Source organism: Triturus cristatus, chromosome 2_2 (genome assembly GCF_964204655.1).
Source record: "Triturus cristatus chromosome 2_2, aTriCri1.1, whole genome shotgun sequence".
NCBI lineage: Eukaryota > Metazoa > Chordata > Amphibia > Caudata > Salamandridae > Triturus > Triturus cristatus.
Window position 1 is genome coordinate 1,156,369,801 of NC_140582.1, and position 17,843 is coordinate 1,156,387,643.

Here is a 17,843-nt window from a genome sequence, read left to right on the forward strand (position 1 = left end):
CTTCAGTGCACAACATATAATTCCACATCATGCCACATACTATGCCACATAATTTCACTCCCTACAACATAATTCCACTCTGTGTCACATAATGCCTCTTCCCTTTCGTGCCACATAATTCAGATCAACATATTTCCACTCAACTCAATTCCTTGCCATGCGACACAATTGCACATCACATAAATCCATGCCACATAATTCTACTATATGCCACACACTTTCACTCCACACCACATAATTCCACACCACGTCACATAATTCCACTCCACATCACTTAATCCCACTCCACACAATTGCACTCCATGTCACACAGTGGCACTCCTCACAATTCCATGTCTCAAAATTTCACTCCATGGCACACAATTGCATGCCATACAATTTCACACCACACAATTCCATGCCAAAAAATTCTGCACCACTTAAAGCCAATCCATGGCATGTAATGCCATGCCACACAATTCAAATCAACATAATTCGGCTCCATGCCACATAATTCCACGGCACGTAATTCCACTCAACACCACACAATTCATTACCATGTCACATAATTCCACTCCATGCTATATGATTTCCACTCCACTCAGTGACACTCCATGTCACCCAATTGCACTCCACATCACACAATTGCATTTCACGCCACACAATTCCACGTTGCACAATTCCACTCCAGTCAACACAATTACACTCCATGCAACACAATTCTGAACCACACAATTCAACTCCATGCCACCTAAGTGCACTCCACCCTCATATTTCCAATCCAAGCCACTTAATTCCACTCCATGTCGCATAATTCCAATCCTCTCAATGCCGCACAATACCATGCCAAACAATTCCATGCAACACAATTCTTCTCCACATAATTTCACGCCACCTAATTCTACTCTACACCACATAATTCCACTAGTCAACACCCCACAATTCCATGCCACACAATTCAACTCCATCCCACATAATTTCACTCCATGCAACATCACGACTCCACATCATGCTACATAATTCCACTCCATGAGACATAATTCCACTCCATACCACATAATTCCACATTGTACCACACTGTACCACCTACATTTTATCTCCCCAAACCAACATAATTTCACACCACACAATTCCACACCAGATAATTCCATGCCAGACCATTCCATGTCACATCTCATAATTCTACTCCACGGAGCATAATTCCACTCCTTGCCACCTAATTCTATGCCACACCACTTGATTTCACACCATGTCACATAATTCCACTTCACGGCACTGAATTCCTCTCCACACAATTGTACACCACGTCACATAATTGTAGTTCACGCCACACAGTAACATGTCTATCTCAGTGAATGCAAAATAATTCCACTCCACATAATTCCATGCCACATAAAGTGCTCTCCACTTCTCATAAATCCACACCACATAATTCCATTCCATGGCACACAATTGCATGCCACATAATTCCATACCACACCCCATAATTCCACACCACATAATTCCACTCCACCCCCATACTTCCTCTCCGCAGAATTGCACTCCATGTCACACAATTGCATACCACACCACACAATTCCATGTCTCACAATTTCCCTCAACACCCCACAATTCTAGGCCACACCACACAAATCCACACCAATTAATTCCATGCCATACCACATAATTACACTCCATGGAACGTAATTCCATGCCACATAATTCCATTCCACTATTAATGAATCCACTCAATAACATAATTCCACTTAGCGGCACATAATTCAAGTCCACCACATAATTTCATTCCATGCCACATATTTCCACTCCATGACATATACTTCCATTCCTCTCAACACAATTCCATGCCACACAATTCCATGCCACACAATTCCACTCCACACAATTCCACACCACACCATATAATCCTACTCCACGCCATGCCAACTAATTCCACACCACATTCCTTAATTCCACACCGTGCCACATAATTTAACTCCAGGTAACATAATTCATTTCCATACAATTGCAGTCTATGCCACACCACGCCAAAGAATTCCACATCTCACAATTCAGCTCCATGCCATACAGTTCCAAGCCACTCAACATACTTTCATGCCACATAATTTCACCCCACACATCATAATTTCACTCTGCATATTTCCACTCTACTTGACAACACGTAATTCTACTCCCCTCTACACTTGCAGAACAAGCATTTGCAATGCAATAGGTCTCGCATTTACGCAAGTTTGAGCTACTCACATTACAAATAACAATGCCTTTTATTTTTGTTTTCTTTTTTAAAACTTAAATAAAAAGCAGTGTCATTTACAATGCCAATAGCTTAAACTCGCGTGAATGCGAGACCTATTGCATTGCAAATGCTTGTTTTGTTTCTCATTTGTTCAATATAAAATCACTCATGTTTTGAGGCGAAAAATGACGCAAAGTAGAGGAGGAAAAAAAACAAAGGGGATCATTTACAAGCCCCTTGCGCCGCCGGGGCTTCACTTTTAATAACGGAAAAAGTGACGCACCGGCGGCGCAAGGGGCTTGTAAATAAGCCTGAAAGAATGAAAGAATGCGCATTGTGGCTTCTGAGCAGACGCATTAGGCAATCCCACACAGGCAGGGTCCAGAGGCAGAATGGAGGCTGGTAAACAATCAGGTGGCAGAGTGCCTGGCCAACAAAAACATGGACTGTTCCATTAATCCTTCTCCGTCCTCCTGCAGAACTCAGGCAAGTGCCTCCATCTGTTGTTTGGGCTTTTAATTTATCGGAACATCTTGATGTTGTGAAAAACAAGCAGAGGTCTCCAACAATGCGGGTGCTGGCAGCATGGAAAGGCTAAGGCAGATTAGCTGCATGCGCTGCCTCACATGTTTAGCCATCGGCAAATTGGAGAAAAAAGGGCAAATTAAAAATCAAAATGGAAAACGCATTACAGCAGTCAATCTGTTAACAAGTCAGCCAGCAGCCGAGGACGCTAAATGCTGTTTGCTTGAGAAAAATCTTTTGGAAAAACTACATTTGTTCGGCTAGGGGCACTGCAGTGGGCTCTGCGACCACAGCAGTGCGGATGAATATTGGTGCAGAAAGAACATGTCCCTCCTGGATCATGAAAAGTTGAGCTGCTGCAGAGCAAAGCTGAAAGCCTGTCTTTTTTTTATACATTCGTATTGTCTTTTATCTCTAAATTTCTCCGAGTTGGTGGACGATTTTCAGACCGTCCAGCTTGGAAACAGGTAAACGGTTCCTTCTTTATTTTTCCTGAACAGTGATATCTGAAATAATGCATTATTTTGACGAAATTCTGAGCTAAATGTATGCGCTGCAGAAAGTGGGAACACATAAAAAGATGCTCGACTATTTAAGGAGTCAGCACAATTGTTAATGATTCGGCCAAAGTTCTCTGTCATACAGGGGTGTCTGAAATGGGAGTCTCCTCTGTGTCAGACACCCATCGGCTCAACCACTGCCTGCCAGTGGCGTAGTGCACACTGGGCGTCACGAGTTTTGGGGGCGACCGCCTCACCCCGACTCTACCCTTTTACCTGCGGACGCCGAAGGAATCGCCAACACCCCGCGTGCCCTGTTCTTTCATACGGCCGTCACGGGGTGGCAAACGCAAGAGCCGCCATGGGCGACCGAAAGTCTAGCTACGCCACTGCTGTCTGCACATCATCCATATCTGGATGCAGCTCCTACCTGAAGCTCAGACCAACCAAAACAGAATTCCTGCTGTCTGTCAGGGACAAGAACCAAGAAATAGTGCAAGCCTGGCTCAATCACGTGAATCTTGAGGGCTTCGAAGCCCAACTTTCACCGGTCCCCAAGTCACTTATGTTATGTTATGATCTCTTGGTAAAGCACAGCGAATTGTACCTGGAGGAATATCTTGGGGCTTCTGCTGAAGTATACGACTAGCAAAAACTGACTAAAACAGCCAGGTTTTTAGGAGTTTGAAAAACTTTTCCAGCTCTCTGCACAAATGAATTGTTGCGGGAAGTTTATGTCAATGGAAAGGGGCCAAGTAGGAAAAAAGACCTCCCTACAAATCTGAAGGTACGAATCACTGGAATTTGAAGAAGGGCTTTGTCTGTCGATGTCAGCACTCTAGTCTGGTGATAATAACTGATTCCATTTTGTAAGAAGTTTGGAGCCTTACAGTTCAGGGTTTCGTAAGTGACATAGCGCATCTTAAAGATGAGTCTTTTCCTTTCAGGTAGCCACTGGAGAGAGTGAAGTATTGGGGCAGAGGGAGAGACAGACGGAAGATTACACACCAGTCTGGCTGCAATATTCTGCACCACCTGCAATTTAGATAGTAAGGTCTCATTTGCACCAGCAAGTAAAGCATTTCCCTGGTCGAGAAGACTTGTAACTAAGGCTTGAACTAGGGTTTTCCTAGAGCTAGCAGGAAGCCAAGGAATTGCTTTCTCCAGTAGTCACATGGTGGCAAAACAAGTTTCGCAAAAGGGTAGAAACATGGTCTTTCATGGACAAAAAAGTTTCCAGCTTTATGCCAAGATTTTTAAGCACTTGTTTTGGCGATGGGGCAGGTCATACTTTGGATTGCCACCAATTTGACTTCTACAGACGTTAGGCTTTCCCAAATAAAAGTATTTCAGTCTTTTCTCTGTTTAATTGCAGGCAGTTGTTAGACATCCCGGAGGCGATCCTCCTCATGCAATCAGAGAGGCGGGCTTTCGCCCTTTCCAAGATGGGGCCAAAGGAGATGATCAGCTGTGTGTCATCAGCATTAATTGTTTTCTCAAAACCACATGCCTTGACAATTTGTGCCAAAGGAGCAGCACAGACATCAAATAATGTGGGACTTAGTGTAGACCCCTGCCGGTACTCCTTTCCCGAGAGGTAAGGCGCGTGATTTAAAAGGCTTCAAGGAAATGGTTTGAGAACGGTCTTTCAAAAAGTCCGCAAACCATTTAGGATGCGTTGCCATAAATCCCAATGTCATGCAGCCTCCGAATTAGAATCTCGTGAGAGACCGTATCGAACGCTGCAGTTCGATCCAAGAGCACCAGCATCATTGGAGTCCCCGCATCAGAGGATGATCTAATAGAGTCAGTGACAGAGACTAACGCAGTCTCTGTACTGTAACATGTTCTAAAACACAACGGCGATGAATCAAGGAGCCTTTGCTCCTCCAAAAATGCCAAAAGCTGCTTATTTATATTACTCTCCAAACGTTTGCTGAGGAGAGGAAGCAGCGAGATAGGTCGAAAATTAGAAGAACTATTGGGCTCAGCATTAGGTTTTTTCAAGATGGGGGAAACTATAGCAGTTTCCCATATGACAGGGACTGAGGCTGAGTCCATGGAAAGATTAAAAAGAAACATGATGGCAGGCACCGCCACTGCACTTACGTTCACATACATTCCAGATATTTTGAAAAGTGGCATTGTTAAACCATTATTGAAGAAACCAAATTCTGATCATAATGAACTGCTCATTCACTGACTATAACATCACTCTACGCTGTGCCTAATACAACAGAAAAATATCTGTCCAATGGTTGGAACGTAATACGCTTTCTGGACTGGTGCAAATGTCCATCCTTGATTAAGTCCAATCTATTTGTACAAGGAAGTTGGCTTAACGACACGCTCCGCCACTTCTGAAATGCAAGGCTGCAACATATTTACAAGAATGTGGTGCAGTCTTTGGTTTTCCCGAGGGATGGTGCTAAGTTTAGCAATTTACGCCAATGCAGTGCATAGGAGGATTGTTTATGTGTAGGAAGATATCCCTTCCTGCACATAAATAATCCTAATATGCCATTCTGTCACTTTTATGTGTGCTGCTTCATGCAGCACACATGAAAGTGTCAAAATGGCATATTTTTTAAAAAGTTTGTTTATGTACAGGAAGGGACACCTTACTGCACATAAACAAACCATGGCATTTTGCTTTTTCCATGTGTGCTGCACAAGGCAGCACACATGGAAAAAGCACAAACAAGGAGAAAAAATGCATTTCTCCTTGTTTTGCCAACTTAAGACCAGGGTTTTCCTGGTCTTAATTTTGGCGCTGCCTCCTATGTACACCACCCTTGTACACAGGGGGCAGCGTCAAATACAATGGGTGTTCCGGTCGAACGCCTACCACAACACCCACTGCATGCCCCTTTCACACTAACCATTGCGTGAAAGGGGGTCTTATGTACAAGGCAACATTAAGCCACGTTAAGTGGCTTAACACTGCCTTGTACATAAGGCGCAGCCCCTATCGCCACCACAACGTCGGTAAAAGTGACGTTGTGGTGGCGATAGGAGCTTGTACATATGCCCCACAGTGTCAGTGCTCCTTTTTGTTAGTTTTGCCAACTTCGAAACTATCAAAAATGAGTTCTTGGCCATCCGCTTTGCACGGCCTGCATTAGTGGCACTGACAAAATTTGGTTCAAGACTTTTATCACTGGGAGAGTTCTTGGAGTTTTGCTCCAGCCTTTCACCTCACATTGCCTCACAATACCTGTGAAGTCCTTGAACTGTCCTGCTTGTTACCCATTCTTTTTAGTAGCTAGTTGTTACCTTTCGGAGCCTGATAAGATCCTATGGTCATAACCAAATTGTATCAGCAAATGAGGAGGTGGCCTAGCTGTCGTGTTCAGACAAACATTACAAATCACTAAAGCTGATAACGTCTCCACTAAAGATTGTGAGGCCCTGTTCACCAGATGCAATACCATCTTCCTCCTATAACTTCCTGCTCCTTTACAGATCTCCACCTAGCTATGCAATATTCCCAGACACACTTCTAGACACGGTTTCAAACCTGATTACACAACACTCTATCCAATGCATTCTGGGTGACCTCAACATTTGGTTTGACAAACCCAATATGCCCCATCCAAAAGCAATCATCGCTGGCCTAGATGCACTGAACCTGCATGAGGTCGTCCACAAACCCACACACATCGCTGGACACAACCTAGATGTTACTTTTGCTAATACAGAAGTAGTTACCTTTCAAACAATGACTCCAGTCACATGGTCAGACCACCATTTGCTTGCTATCCAACATAAAATAACACAAAGCGATGCATCTAAAACAACCTTACATGCATCCACCTATAGACCGTGGAACAAACTCAATTTAGAACACTTAGAAACACAACTAACATCCAGTACAGATCTAGACGCAATCAATTCTGTTAAAAAACTATATGAGTGGCTACAGGAAGCTTTTGATATCCTCATACCACTAAAAATGACACAACAGAACTAAAGAAAACAGGCACCTAGGAGAAATACTGAGATAAAAGAGATAAAACAACAAATTAGAAAGCAGCAACATGCCAGGCTCAAAACAAACACCAATCAAGATAAACTTCACCTACAGAAATTTAACAGATTATACAAGTCAGGTGTTAAAAAAGCTAAGAAAAGGTTCTATTCACACAGAATTAAAAATGCTAAATGTGCAAATAAAGAATTCTATAAAATTGTAAATGAATTTTGCAAACCAAATTGCTCAGTAGAAGCTCATCCCATTACTCAAGATTTCGCAGACAAACTGGCAAATCATTACATGGCCAAAGCAGACACGTTGGACTCATATTTAAAACAAAGACAAGGCACCAGCACTGACCTTTTTCCAAAACAACAATCCAAGAATACTCTAACCCAGCCTCTCTGTTCCTTCCAACAGATTTCACAGAAAGAATTTATGGACCTGGTCAAAGCAAACAGGCCTGCCGGCAACCCTTCTGACCCGTGTCCATCACAAACCTTCAAGAGATTTCTTCTAACAACCTCTGCTGCCACACCAGTAAAAATAATTATCAACAATTCCTTAACTATCAGAATATTTCCAGAAGTACTCAAAAAGTCATTCATATGCCCATTATTGAAGAAAACAAACATGGACCCGCTGAATTCTGACAACTACAGACCAATTACAAATGGACCTTTCCTTGGCAAACTGATAGAAAGAGCAGCATTTGCCCTGATGTCACAATTTATTGACGATAATGTCACACTTTCAGACTTCCAAACAGGATTCCATCCAGGAAGAGGCACAGAATCTGACCTCATAGCCATCTGGGATGATCTGAAGAACACAGTTGACCACAACGGGGTTGCTGTGCTACTTTTCATGGACCTATTACCTACCTTTGACACAGTTGACCATAACACTCCGAAACAAAGACACTATGAAGCTGGCACAGAGGGGACTGCTCTAGACTGGATCACATCCTGCCTTCGCAACAGAACTAATGTCATCCATACCCCCCTTTTGCGTCCAAACCGTAGAAAGGGTCCCTCAAGGCTCTATCATTTCACCCATGCTTTTCAACATCTACATGAAGTCATTATCGGCACTGATCAATCAATTTCCCCTTACGTGCTATAACTATGCAGATGACACACAAATAGTCCTTCAACTGGAATGCCCCAAAGACATTGGAAACTTGCCAATGTTCAGTTGTCTCAATGTCGTGGATTTATGGATGACGTGCAGCTATCTCAAATTAAATGCTTCTTAAAGGGAACTACTCACGTGTGGCAACTGGAAACATTATGACCCACTCGCCACCTGGCCTGATGATCTGGGAACATCACCTAAAGTATCTAAGTAAGTATGAAACCTTGGAATGACCATGGACTCCAAGCTATTAATGAATTCACAAGTGGACAAACTAGCAAGATCAAGCTTTGTTACTATAAAAACTCGGCAACAAATCTTCCCCTATATGGGATTTCCACATAAGGTCCAGGCTACAATCACTTTTAACAACTATGAAAAGTGATTCAGAATTCGGGTGTCTGACTACTCTTACATGTAAAACCGCAAGCACACATCCCCCCTGCCTTGAAAGCCGTGCATTGGTTACCGGTTGCCAGAAGATCCATGTTCAAGCTGCTTTGTATCACCCACAAAACGATATATGGAATGGGACCGCTCTTCATCAGAAATAAAATCACTAAACACATTCAACAAAGTAACCTCCGCTCTTGAGTGGCAGCTTGCCTCAAAATCCCAATGTACAAGAAATAAAACATGGGTGGCACATCCTTCTCTGTTTAAGCAGCCAAACTATGGAACTCCTTACCCCCCAACATAAGATCCACGGATAACCACCTTAACTTCAGAAAACTACTCAAGAATTGGCTCTTCCCCACATAACCACCATACGCAAATAGAAATATACAGCATATCCTCTGTATATAAGCATTTATTTGGACTATAGCTATGTACTTTTATGTGTATTGCTTTGTATAAATATGTATAATAATTATGTTTTTAAAAATATAGTTATTTGTTAGTTCTGCTAACAAATTGTACATATTTCTGACTGTTACATTATTCTATGTTTTTAACATGTATATAAATGACTGGAAAAATAAGAAAATATTTTATCATAACTATTTATCTACAATTGCTTCACTATTGAATTACAAAAACTAAAACCAGATAAATTAATGTACAACAACACTTGAAAGCTGGAATTTATTAAATACATCTTTATTCTACATATACTACCTTACTTATGCATATATATACCTTCCATGTACTTATGTATCTATATATTTATTACTGCTCTTCTAATGCAGCATTTCCAATGCACTACCCTATTTCCCACCCTATACTGCTCTCAATATATCCTCTACCTCAACTCTCTGACTCATCTCAAAACTCGTTCTACTACTCTTTCCAATGCACTACCTTTTTTCACACCCTATACCTATATCAATATATCCTCTACCTCCACTCTTTCATCCATCCCAAACCCCATATCACTACTATGAGCCCCCAAAATAACCTTTCTAGACTCTTCCCTCCTCTCCCCTCCTTGCATCAAATCATACCTCTTTTACTTTTGAGATCTTTCATGAAGCCTTTCTAAGCACTTACCTCTGACTCTTCTCCTTCACCTCCCTTTAACTCATCTCAAACCCACTCTTACTGCCAAGAACTAAAAAAAAAAGATTCTAGACCATTTCCTCTTCTATCCCTCCTTCCCTCTTCTGTCCCTCCACTAATCCCTTTCAATACAAAAAACAGAAACACATGTCCACCACTTAAATTAATTTCAAATTTCCCTATACTACCCCCCCACCTCCACTATACTCACCCCAAATCCCTTCTAGGGCTATAACCCCCCCGCACACACACACACACACAGAAAACATATCTAGACCCTTCACTCTTTTATCTCTCCACTATTTATTTTCAATTCAATTGTATTATTAGAAGTTATTAGTATTACAATAATATTTGTATTTTGTGGGTATAGTTTGTTATTTCTCATATGATTTTTTAATGTATATAGAAATTTAAATTTACTAGCAGGTTGTTGGGCCTTTAGGGTATTGGATTGGGAAATTATTTAAAATATAAATTGCTGTTTTACATTTTTAATCTCTTTTTGTACATTAAATTATGAATTGATAATTATGTATATTATTTAATTGATTTATTTTTATTTTACTTTTTTGTTGTGCTTTAGTTAGTTGCTAAAACTTTTTTCAGTTCATTTAATTATACAATTTTGAGAGTAATTTTTATACTTATCAATTATTTTTGTTGTAACTGTTTTATTTGATAATTATTTTAATATTGATAATGTTTTAATTAAATAGTTTTTAAAATTAATTTAACTTTGTTGTTTCTTGGATTGTAGCGAAGGAAATTAGTTAATTTTAAATATTTTAATTTTGATATTGTTTATTTTATTTGTAATATATATATTTTTTATTTCAACTTAATTTTATTGATCTTTAGTAAATATATTTGTTATTGTAAATATGATGTGGATTATCAGAAGGTTTGCATGCACGACGAGATAGTTTGCTTCCCACAACTTTTCCTTAAAATAGTAATTCCATTTTATGTAATAGCTATATAATGTTATATTTGTAAAACTATTGATTCCTGCTATTTCTTGGTTTCCCTTTTTAATATGGTACATGTTTTAAAAATATTATTAGATTTTATCTTTTTAAACAAAAAAAACTATTATTGTTTTTATATTAACAGTGACGATATAATAACCTTTGAGCAGATGTGCATTATCTAATAAATGCTTTTTTTTAACTTAGGAGTTGGAGTAGCAAATCTAACCCTTCCAAAAGTCCATCACTTAACAGTCCCTGGGGGCAACTAGCCCACCAGGTACCTCCACTATGTGCCACAGAGCTGCGTTGCAGAGAGGTGTTCCGAGGCCACGCCCCTTTTAACACCTCTCTGCAACGCAGCTCTGTGGCGCTTACTGGAGGTACCTGGTGGGATAGTTGGCCCCAGGGACCCTCAGGACTCAAGGAGAATTAATCCCCCAATTTACAATGCACCAGGGGGTGCGTTTGCACAGTGGTGCAGGGAGGGGGCGGGCCTAACAAAACAAGTGTGCAAATGTGGCTTCTGGCACACTGCTGGTGGGGCGAAGAGGTCCTCTTGTGTCCTGAGAGGCGTGGCCTCAGAACACCTCTCTGCAACGCAGCTCTGTGGCGCTTACTGGAGGTACGTGGTGGGCTAGTTGGCCCCCGGGGACCCTCAGGATTCAAGGGGACTTAATCCCTTAACTTACAACACGCCAGGGGGCTCGTTTGCACAGTGGTGCAGGGAGGGGGCGGGCCTGATATAACAAGTTAGCAATCTTGCTGTGTGGGACTTACTAAGGGGTAGTTGGCCCCCATGGTTGACGTTGGAGGCTAACTACCCCTCCTGTTACCTCCAGTAAATCCCACACAGTGGGATTGCTAAAAGGTGTTTGGAGTCCACGCTCACCTTTCTCCACCACTCTGAAAACGAGACTGCTATGTTATAGTTAGAAATTAGCATTTAAAAAAACCTTTGAAATTCACTGAAAAAACATAGGTTTCAGGGACATTATAGTTAGAAATTAGCATTTAAACAAACTTTGAAATTCACTGAAAAAACCATAGGTTTCTGGTACGTTATAGTTAGAAATTAGCATTTAAAAAACCTTAGAAATTCACTGAAAAAACATAGGTTTCAGGGACGTTATAGTTAGTTGGACATTTCACTCGTACAAAACCAGAGAAATTCCGCCGTTATAGTTTGTTCAGCTAACTATAACTCGCGCCCCCGCAATGCACGGCTGATGACATCACATATTGCATCATTCATGACATGGTCAGTGACATCCCTGATGACATCACTGATGATATCTCAAATGACATCAATGATGACACCACTGATGACATCATTCACATGAAAATCTGATGCTCCTCCTCACACCCTAATATAACCTTTGATACACCCACTGTAAAATACAGACTATAATTTTCTAAACCATCGACACACCAATACCAGTTACTACATACGCACTCACTGATTCCTAGGTCTACACACACATCCACTCATTCACCCATATAATCACTCATACATGCAGTCACTCATCAATACAACACTATCATATGTACTCATACACCTATACAGACACTCACACACCACCACTCATCCAGAGTTACTCACACCTTGTCAGTCATGCAAAGAATCAATCAGACTTCCATTTACTCACGTATACAGTTATACACACACCACATTACTTATTCATACAGAAACAAACGCATACTTACTCTCTTATACAATCACTGATACAAGTACACACTCATCCATACAGCCACTCTCACAATTACTGACTCTCATGTATGGTCATTTATATACTTCAGCTCTCACATACACTGCCTTTTGCATATGTAGTTACTTGGACATGTACCACTGAGACATCCATTCTCTCACCAACACACCCATACACACACTCACCCACCCATACAGCTGTTTCCACATGCACTCTTGAACCCATACACCCAGTGAATCACCCACTCATACATCTGTCCACAAAGTCACTCACCCCCCACCCACACAGACACTCAGGCACCCATAAAGTTACTCAGGCAACCAATCAATAACCCATATAGACACTCATATGTCTACTCACCAACCCATGCAGCAGCTTACACAACAACAGATAGACTGATACAGACATTCACACAGTTTAATCACTAACCCATGCATTCAGTAAGACACATTTAATCACTCTCTTATACAGTCAGTCACGCACCTACTAAATCCTCCATCCAGACACTAATACACCCACTCATTCTTCAATACACCTTGGCATATATATAAAACATATTTAAACTTTATAGAAACACACAGTCACGGGATGATGTCATCAGTGATGTCATTTGAGATGTCATCAGTGATGTTACTGACCATGTCATGCATGATGTAATATGTGACGTCATCGGCAGTGCATTGCGGGGGCGCGAGTTATAGTTAGCTGAACTAACTATAACAGTGGAATTTCTCTGGTTTTATATGAGTGAAATGTCCAACTAACTATAACATCCCTGAGATCTATGTTTTTTTCAGTGAATATATATATATATATATATATATATATATATACATACATGTGATTTCACTTCACCTTCATCTTATCTTGCTGCCACTTCCACATTCCCTTCTTCCATCAGGCTTTCTAATTGCTACTATTATCCTTCTTTTCTTCCTCCTTTCCCTATTTGCTATACTCTTCTCGAATATGGCACATTGCAATGCGATGCATCACATTGCGTGCTTTTACAACGAGGTCGTTACAACGACCGCGTTGTTAGTACATGATGCATTTAAATCGCAAGTCATTACAATGACTTGCACTAGGGGGCACGCTGGACTTAGGAATAGTATTCATTACTATTCATACTCCAGTTTGCGCAACAGTAGGGAAGGTGTTGGAATTAATTTCCAATACCTCAGTGCCCCCTAGTGCAAGTCATTGTAATGACTTGTGATGTAAATGCATCGTGTACTAACAACGCCGTTGTTGTAACGATCGTGTTGTAATGGTACAACAATGTAATGACAGCATTGTTAATGCTGTTTCCCCTCTTCTCCTACCTTACATCACTCTCCCTCCTGCCGTATCCAGTGCTCTTGTGTTCAGGAAAAGTTTCATCCTCACCCTTCCTCAACTGACAGTGCTATAATCCCAGCTCTGTGTATTTGTTCTCTCACCTCTGTTTTTTAATTTTCTCCCTAACAGAATTAATACAAAGTCACATATGAAGCAATATCTTGAGAAAGATGATGAATTTCCTATTTGTTTAAATGTCAATGCCTTGATATAACAGTTGTTGGTTTCTTGTAAGGGAACATTGCAATTTGTTATTGATGCTTACCACATACTGACATCTTCTCTTTAGAGTAGTTCTTTATAAAATAAGAGCAAAATAAAGATAAAAAATTAAGTCACTGTGTACTCCTCTCTCAACTATTTCAAGTAACGGGGTCTCTATGCTTATTAAATATCTTTTTGATCTAGTCTTCAACCATTACTTTATGATTTTACTTCCAAGAACAGTTATTGCCACCTAGAATTAAGATGTTGAGACATAGTAGTCGTCTCTCCACATTAAAGTAACCTTGATGTTAAACTCATCACCCTGACTTGCATTGTTACCTCCACTGTATCAACACCATCCCAAATTCTAATAGCTTAGATTTAGAGTTACAGATAGCTCTAACAGTAACTCTAAACCTGATCCATAAAAACGTAAGTTTAACATAAAAACCAATTACATTGAATCAGACGTTATGAAAAAAGAGATCTATATACAAACCTCTCCATGGGAAAGGCACATTAAGAAATTTCAAGTAAATTAATTAATTTAATAAATAAAAGTATCTATAAATATATGTGCACTGGTATGTGGACATAGCTACAGTGTGACAATGCATTGAACAACATGGTGCATAGATCTCATTACACTGACCGTCCATATCATCGACCATCACTACATTTTACATTAAAATAACTTTCATGCCCATGTAAGGTCATTTATACTCAGAAATAGTTGGTGACAGTGGGGATCTTGTCATGAAACGCATCTGAGTAATTTGGTTTTTCACAGCAACACCCAGCTTCTGAAGGCATGTGTGACCTTCTAGTACTCATGGCAATTAATGGTGCTACACAAGAGAAACACCATGGATCCAGAAATATAAACAATAACGTGTCCAATTCACAAAGTAAAATGTACTTATGTGGATCTACTCTTGTGCAGATCTATTCCTTTGCCTATGAGTAACTTTCTATTTTTTGATACGTACCATTTCTGAGTGGAGATTTACACCTAGGTGTAGACTTAGGCCCTGATTAAACTTAGGAGGAGAGGGAACTCTATTGCAAGGGCCAATGCAAAGTTCTGCCCACTTGATTTAAGTCAGGTGGAACTTCAGTGTGTAGACAGCGGAGCCTACTCCATGTCCACTACTTACATACACCCACAATGGCTAGACAAAGTAATGTCCGTTGAATGTTTGGCCATGTGTCTGCCCGCTCTATTTAGAGTGGGCAAACCCATGGCCAGTTTCCACTGTTTGTCATTGCTATCACCAGGGAAAACCTATATTGTCTATATTTGCAATTTAAAAAATCTTAGAAATTCACTGAAAAAAAGGTTAAGGGTGCGTTATAGTAAGGTGAAAATGTTGGTTAAAACATACTGTTTTAAATGAACAAAAACACTGAAATTCACCAGTTGGAGTTACCTTTAATACCTATAATTTGTGTGTGTCTAGTGGGGTGTATGAATAAATCTGCTAAGACTGCTCCTGAGGCAACAATCATGCATATTAGAGTGTTGAGAGTGACTATGCTCTTCACTGACACCTCTCCCCAGGGTGACTGGTGTGTGCAGTAGGGTGAGCAGAAGGACTGGTATCTCCACTAACACATCTTTCCTAGGGTCACAGGTGCAAGTACTAGAGAGTGTGGAGGCACTGGCCTCTTCACCGAGACCTCTCCCCAGGGTGACCAGTCTGCATATTAGGGTTTGGGGAGGGGCTGGCCTTGCTGCTGAGACCTCTCATCAGAATGATGAACGTGCGTAATAGGGTGTGAGAAAGGACTGCCTTCCTTGCTGAGAACGCTTCCTTAGATGATGAGTGTACATATTAGAGTGTGAAGAGGAACTGGCCTCTCTCCTGAGCCCTAGTCTCAGTGCAATGGGTGCATAGAAGGTTGTGGAGAGGGACGGTCCTCCTCTGTGAGACCTCCACCCAGGATGTCAGGTGTGTGTACTAGAGAGTGGGGAGGCACGGGCGCCTTCACTGAGACCTCTCTCCAGAGTTACCAGTCTGCGTATTAGGATTTGAGGAGGGACAGGCCACTCTGCAGAGCCCTCTTACCTAGACAACGAGTGTACATATTAGAGTGTGAGGAGGGACTGACCTCTCCCCTTAGACCTCTCCTCACGGCAATGGGCGTGTGTACTAGGTTGATGGGAGGGACTATCCTCCTCGCTGAGACCTCTCCCCAGGGTGACAGGCGTGCGTAGTACAGTGTGGTAAGGGGATGCCCTCTCTCTGGAGACCTATCCCCAGGGAGATGGGTGTGCAAGTAGGGAGTGTGGAAAGACTGGCCTCTCCTTTGACACCACTCCCCAGGGCACAAGATAGTGTGTACAAGGGCTGACCTCTTCACCGAGAACTCTCCCCAGGGTGGCAGGTGTGCGTAATTGGGTGTCTGGAGGGCCTGGCCTCTCCACTGATACCTTTCCACTAGGTGATGGGAGTGTGTAGTAGGGTGTGAGAAGGGACTGGCCTCTCCACTTTTTACAAGATCCGGTGAGAGTCTTGCAAAAGTTTCCCACAAACTCCTGCGGGATAGTAAATGTTTTTTCAAAGAATTACACCTGCATCATCACACTACTAATGCCTCATAGACCTTCTCTCTATTTATTTGTCAGTTTGGATACATAAAATCCATTGACAGCACAGGCATAAAAAGTCCTAATACACTTTAAAAATATAAAATAATGGAAATTGTCATCAAATATTAATTAAATACAGCTTAAATGTATCAAATCCACATACTAATTAAGTCAAATGTATCTTAATTCATCCATATGAGATCTGATGTGTTAGAAATGGGGTCTCAAGTTGGCAGAGGTAGGTACCTTTGTCCAAATGGGGACGCTTGCTTCAAGTCAGGGTAAGGGGGATACACACTTTAGAAAACCCCTGCTCACCCCCTGGGTAGCTTGGCACGACAAGACAAACTTATCCCAAAGGCAATGTGTAAAGTATTTGTACTCCAAACACACAGGAATTCAGTGATAACACCACAAATGTACACCACACCAGGTTAGAAAAATATAGTATCTTTACCTAAACTCAACAAGACCAAAACGATAAAAATCCAACATACAGGTAATAAAATACAACTTTAAAACAGTAATTGAAAAAATAAGGCTTGTAGAAAACAAATAGCTCCACCTGGAGTCACAGGACCCCCAAACAAGCAGGACCTTTGAAACAAAGTCTATGATGATGCATGGCGTTGTGGAGGTGAGGCCTAGGTACCAATGTCGAGGCCGGCTTTCTGGCTGCCACGGGGGAGGCGAGGCGTTGTGTCCGCGAGGAGGCGAAGTGTCGAGTCCAGGACAGGGGAAGACGGTTGCCTCGCCGGTGAGGCATCTGTTCCGGTGATGTTGCGAAGTCGGTGAGCTTGTGGAGTCACCCTTAGTGGTTACCGGCGCCCGGTAGCAGGATGCAGGTGCGGGCAATGACAGAGTTGGTGCTAGCGCTGGCCTCGGGTCCGGCCTATAACGGCAGGCGTCGGCGGGCATCGAAGGGCGTCCGAGCTGCGGTGCAGGTCGGGCGGGCTGTCATCCACTACATGAGCGGTGCCCCGGGCCTTGGTGCAGGCCACTGCATCACAGTGGCTTAGCTGACGGCGTCGGAAACAAGTTTTCTTGCTTCTTTTAGGTTTTTTTCAGCTCCCAACAGCAGGACCAACCTCCAGAGGCCCAAAACTGGAATAGGCACCACCTGGCAAGTCAGAACTCTCAGCAAGAGTGTTCAGGGGAGCTGGGGGTGAAGT